Source organism: Delphinapterus leucas, chromosome 14 (assembly GCF_059928025.1).
Source record: "Delphinapterus leucas isolate spDelLeu-1000000601 "Yukka" chromosome 14, BTC_Dleu_Yukka2, whole genome shotgun sequence".
NCBI lineage: Eukaryota > Metazoa > Chordata > Mammalia > Artiodactyla > Monodontidae > Delphinapterus > Delphinapterus leucas.
In genome coordinates, this window is record NC_143142.1 from 25,318,828 (window position 1) to 25,325,291 (window position 6,464).

Sequence of the window (6,464 nt, forward strand, 5' to 3'; positions counted from 1 at the left end):
CAGTGGTTAGGACTCGGTGCTTTCACTGCCGAAGGCGCAGGTTCAATACCTGGTTGGGTAACTGAGATCCCACAAGCCATGCAATGCGGCCAAAAAAAAAAAAAATTAGTAGTATTTACCTAATAGATTTGTTATGAGGATGTAAAGCACTCAGAATAGTCTGGCACTTTGTAAGAGCTCAATAAATGCTAGTTATTATTTAAAAAAACAAAAAAACCAACAACACCCATTAAATGATTGTGCTGGGAAGTCGTTCCTGGTCACACGCCTCAGTCCACGACGAGTCATGGGCCCTGGAATGCAGATGTCTGCATGGTGCAGGCTGAGGGCTTCGCTTCTGCTCTTGTTTCTCCTGTCCCCAGCTCCAGGCGCACAGCAGGCCCCTGGTGAAATTCTGTAGAGCAAAGGAAGGCACGCTGGTTCAGCTGGGACCCTGGGCAGAGGATCTCATGGCTGGGAACTGTGGTATTCAAAAGAGAAATCGGCTTTTTTCTTCGGATTGTAGTGAGCAAATATTTTATAGAAAATTTAGAAGATAAGGAAAAATACAGAGAAGGGAGAAAAAACTCATCTCTAGTCCTCCAACCCAGAGATAGATCATAGCTAACATTTTGGCATATTTCTTTCCAGTCCTATTTTATGGACTATGCCTATTTTAACATAATTGGGATCATAATGTCCATATAATTTTGTGGTGTTCCCTTCTGTTTCTCAATGTAATGTGAACATTTTCCTTCACCATAAAAAAAAAAAATTGTTTTTAAACACTTTACCAGCTGCATAGTGTTCGACATGTAGATAGCCCCCTATTTAATTATTCCCCTACATTAGACATTAAGGTATGTATGTATGTATTTATTCATTGCTGTTACAAATGATGCTGGTATGAATACTTTCATGGCTAAATTAGTCTTATTTCTATTGTTTTCTTTAGGATAGGTCCCAAGAAATGGAATTCACTGTGTTGAAAAGCATGAACGTCTTGTCGAGAACTGGGAAGAATCTGACATCTTACCCTACGTGCAAGCTGATGAGTTAGCTGACCTCAGTTTCATGGATGCTCCGCAAAAGATACAACACTCCTGGATCAGAGACAAAGGACTTCGTTACAACAATAGCAGCAGCCAGAGGACCAGCATTTTCTTGCAGGAGTTCCCTGAGCCCCAATTCCCACAAGACAACACAAAGAGGGCCAAGTGACTCCTACACACACAGTGAGTTGCATGAAGGAGAGAAAGGGAAAAAGAGAGATGAGAGCTTAGAGAATTTGACTCTTTTATACTGGACGGTAAAGTATGTCTGCTCCTTGTTCTAAAGACAGACGCTGCCCCTCTCTACCAAGGTCGCAAGAACACCTGTGCTTTGCTCTGGAGGGAGAACTATATCTTACAAGGCTGTTGGCTCGGCAGACATCCTTGAAAAATAGTCTGGGGCAAAGGCATTCATGGCTTTAGCTCGCAAGTCATGCAAAAATTTGAGAAATGTGAGAGACCCACAACGATAACTTCCAAAAATGTCCACCCCTCATTTCTACACCATCTTGACTTCTGGCAACATCCCCATGAGTGTACCACGCCAACAGTTGCTCTCATTAATCTGATCAAGAGAAGCTGGACTAAATCAATTCAGTTTGTCTCTCGGCATTTAATTAATTTCACCCACAGCACTTCAAGGAGCAGAATGAGTCCCACCTGCAGTATTAACCTCAATCCCACCTCCCCCACCCGCCCCCCACCCCTGGGTCCTCGACCCAACAGGCTGGACAAATCCCATAAACCATCAAGGTCTATCTTAGAAAAAGTCAAATGGCTTTCTCAAATACTGACCTCTCCACTTAACCTAGGTCATTAATCCAAGAATGGCAGGTATTGCCCAGTCGTCGCTTTGGCCCACAAGGAAGAAGCCTAGGCAAGTTTATCATTAGTACCCACTCTGGCCAGTAAGTTGACACTGACCTGAATGACTTCCAGGGCCAAGATGGTATCACTGGTCACTTTAGCTACAGTCAGGGACAAATTGTGCATCACTGTTTCTAATCAATGACTACCATCACAGGGATAACTACCCACAGAGTCCACCTAAATAATGGGTCAGGTATCGGTCCAGCAAGCTCCCCAGGGTAACTCAGGATAGCCTCATTTCAGTGAGGTCTCCACAGTTGTCTGTGGGCTGCCCAACCTACTGGTGGTATTTGTTTAAACACTTGAAGGGGGAATTCCCTGGCGGTCCAGTGGTTAGGACTCTGCGCACTCAATGCCTAGGGCCCAGGTTCGATCCCTGGTCAGGGAACTAAGATCCTGCAAGCCACGGCACAGTCACAAAAAAAAAAACCAAACCAAAACAAAACAAAACAAATAAACACTTGAAGGTCTGTTATAACCACCATAAAGATGCAAGACACTGTTCAGGGAGGTTGGTGAGTTCATGCATGGCGTCCACACAAGTACAGTCATCAGGGCACACATGGTGCCCCTAGAAAGAAAGTGTTATTTACAAGTGTTGGGGTCCCCCAAGAGCGACCTCCATCCGTCAAGACAGAGGTTGATAATGCCTCTAGTGTGGCCTCCTGGCCAGCTGGTAGGCCTTTGGGTTCCCAGTTGAGTTTGAATAATTGAGTCTGGTCCTTGTGTTTGGAAGGACTGCCTGAGGGCAGTCATCCAATCTATTCTGTTTGCCCATGCCGCCAGCTGGGTGGCATTCTTCTTCCCCACAGGGTGACTGAGTGAGTTCTATGGGAATGGGGGTTGGGAAGGCATCTGGTGGTACTGCAGGAGTTTTTCCTGGAAGATACAGGAGCCAACCACATCCCCTGCATTTCCAATGGACTTCTGGTGAGGTTAACAGGAATCGCACTGTATTCAAAACCATCTGGTCAGGAAGAGGGCAAACCCTGTTACATTTAAGGTGCTTGCAGAAGTTTGGGAGAACTGCACCAGGGCATTTTTTTGGAAGGCTCCAGAGGCAATTATGAAAGGCAAAGATCATTCGTGATTAATGCCTCTCTCTACCTATCTCCTGGGATCTAAGGTGTTTCCTACCTAGGGGCCAGAGTTGCTGCTCCCCCTCCAAAATCAGCATAGCTAAACTCCAGTAGCTAAAATGTCACCTGTTAAATTTTTTCCCCCAGTTTTCTCCTTCTCAGACCAAAACCTTTTGTTTGGAAGGGTCAGGTACAAGAAGAAAAGGACATTTTTATAAAATGCAGAGAGACCCAATATATTCCCCACTTTGTCCCGCATGGGCCGCCGTAGGGGTTCTCCTCGAGCAATGTCCTCACCCAAGTGGTTGCGGTCCTTGTGATCTAAGACCATGCCAGTCCATCAAGAGAATCAAAGTGGCTGAACCAGAATCAAGTTTGAATCCCTAGGCCCCCTTTTGGCTTGGCTTTCACCTAGAAAATGTGCCAACCAGGCCAGCCCAGAGCTGCTCTCAGGGGAAAGAAAGAAGCAAGGTGTCCAGGAATAGTCAAGTCTGAATCCCCAAATTTCAAAATAGGTCCTTATGACCTTCTTACCACTTTCATCCAGATGTCCCCAGGAAGTGGCTTTTCTAGGGACAGGTGCGTTCAATGACCAAAATGCTTTACAAAAGTGTGTGGACCAGGAGGCAGTGAGGGAAGTAGAGCCAGAAACCTTTTTGTGTTGATTTTTGAGGAGGCATTCCAGTGTTGAATGCTTCCAGATCCCTGTGGTTGGATGGCAGGGAGTGTGGAGGGTCCACAGCATATCTTGACTTCTGCTCATTGTTGATTAGCTTTTGTGATGAAAGGTACACCTTGTCAGACTGCAAATGGCCCCAAAAGCCAAAAACACCACACAGATTAGTTTCAAGGGCCACAACGGTGTGCCCAGAGTTGGCTGATTGGAACGGAACAGCAACTCCATAACCCTAGAAAGTGTCAACCGTGATGAGTCACCATGAATAGCCCCGAGAGCAGGTGGGAGGTATGATGGAGTCAGAGGTGTGCTGCCCGGGCAAGGTGGGCAAGGTGACCTCCTTCCCTGCAAGAGAAATGGGCCAGCCCTTGGCAGGAATCACAACTCCAGCATGCAGTGGTGGCCTCCACATCAGAAACCATTTTTCCTTTGCGCCAGGTCCAAGGTGGTGGGTGTGTTGTCATACCCAGCCCAGTGATGAATCCAGGTGGCAATCAGGTGGCACAGGGGTGCAATCACCAGCCTTATCCCAGTTGGTCGCATCAGAGAACAGGCTTGGGCATCCACATGAGTGATCTAGACAGTTTGAAGTTTGCGGGGTGGCAGACCCAACAACAGCCCAAGAGCCAGTAAAAACACATCAGGGTTTACCAAGTGGAGGATTGGCCTAGTGCATGAGAATGGCCTGGGATTCTCGCACTGAGCAGAGGACTCACATCCATTTCTGGTTCTGGGCCGTGCTGCTGAGGGTAAACGGCAGAGCAGCCAGTGGGCACCACTGGATTTCAGCTTAGTCGACCCATTGGTGAATAAGACCCAGGCATTTGGGGGAACTTGAGGTCACCATAGAGCCAGTGGCTTTGCTTTGGTAGAAGGAGTTGGGGATGTAAGTCCCCCTGGAGGATCAGCTGCCAGTTTTTTCAGGTAAAGCTGAGGTGTCCCTCGGGCCAGGGGAAATCCATGATGTGGGTCCCTGGATACTGCAGCTGGGGCAGGTTGGACGGAGGTGAGTCAGAGGAGAACAGGATCTGTGCTCCTCCAGAGCGTTGGGGCCACACGCCAAGCTCCCTACCTGGAGACAGGACCCCCGGGACCAGTGCAGCCCAGCTCTGGCTCCAGAACTCAGAGTTCAGTTCCTGGCTGTGCTGGCACGGCTCACTCCTGCAGGGCCACTGGTCTGCTTCTGACTGTGACCTGGGCCAAGGGTTGGGAAAGCAGCAATGATGGGTTTGGGTCAAGCTCTGTCCATAACTCTTTGAACGATGACCTCGGGCCAGTCACTCCCCTCTCTGGGCTGCAGTCTCCCCACTGGACTAGACCAGTGGTTACCCAAGGATGGGCATGTTTCACAGAATACCAGTGTTCCACAGAAACAAACTCTGTGGGAAAGCAGTTTGGGGAAACCCTAAACGAACGGGGTCACCCTGCCGCAGGATTATAGAGTCTTTTCTGCACATCCTAAATCTCTGGGCGGGGGCTGCAGCATGCGGTGTTTGCCAAGCTGATCTGACCAGGGCACCCCGTCATATAGAACTTCTCACCATTAGTATTCTGAAGGGCGTGGCTCAGGACACGCTAGAGAGGATTGTCTCCGGAACGTTCCTAGCTCTGGTCTATGGGACCTCTAGTGATCCTTGCCTCCTGGTGTTCACGCTTGCTCTCATGCTCTCGTGCTCTTGTTCTCTCCCTCCCTCCTTCCCTCCCTCCCTCTTATTACCTCCTGTCATGTCATGAGGATGCCCAGGCAGCCTGTGACCAGCAGCCCTATGAGTGAGCTTGGAAGCAGATGCTTCAGCCCCAGTCCAGCCTTGAGGCAATTGCAGCCCTGCCCAACAGCTTGAGAGACCCTCATGTAACCCCATGAGCGACCCTGGGCAAAAGGCGCCAGCTTACCTGCACCCAAACCTCTGCTTTGGTCTGGCCCCTTGGCTCCCAGTGGGGCCCTTCCCAGGAGTCCTCAGCCTGTCCCCCACCATGCCCCCAATCCACATGCTCTGGGCAACGTACTCCACCCAGGACTCACCATGCCCCGCCCTCCCCCCCCTTTGGTCCCTCCTGCTTCAATGCCTCCCTCATTCTGTCATTTTCCTCCCATAATTGTATTCAGGGGCCACTCAGAGGCCCCAAACCAATCACTCCCATGCCTGTCCCGACCCATGATATGTCCATTCAGGATGGGCTCCTTCTCCCCGGATGGGCAGGGCTCATGCTCAAGTGCAGAGGGGTGCGCTCCCTGCCAGGGCTCACATGCTATTGGCTACACTCATAGGAGACCTGCCCTGCTGCCTGGCACACTAGCTGGGCACACTGACCTCAGGTGGTCAGCTCCCTGACTGAAGCTGTGTCCAGAGGGCTGTTCTCCAGTTTAGAGACCTCTGTCTCCACAATGTGGGGCTTGGGGAGGGGCCGAGCAGCAGTCAGCCAGCATGAGAGCATCGGCCGGAGACCAGGACCTACAGGCTCCGGCTCCATCAGCTCTCTGTAGGACCTGGGGCAGGTCTGAGGATGCCAGATAAGGCAGGATTTCCAAACACTTCCTTTTTCTGTAGATTTTTTTTTTTTAACACTTATTTATTTATTTGTTTATGGCTGCGTTGGGTCTTGGTTGCTGCACGCGGGCTTTCTCTAGTTGCGGTGAGCGAGGGCTACTCCTTGTTGCGGTGCACGGGCTTCTCACTGCGGTGGCTTCTCTTGTTGAGGAGCACGGGCTCTAGGCACGCGGGCTCAGTAGTTGTGGTGCACAGGCTTAGTTGCTCCGCAGTATGTGGGATCCTCCTGGACCAGGGATCGAACCCATCTCCCCTGCAT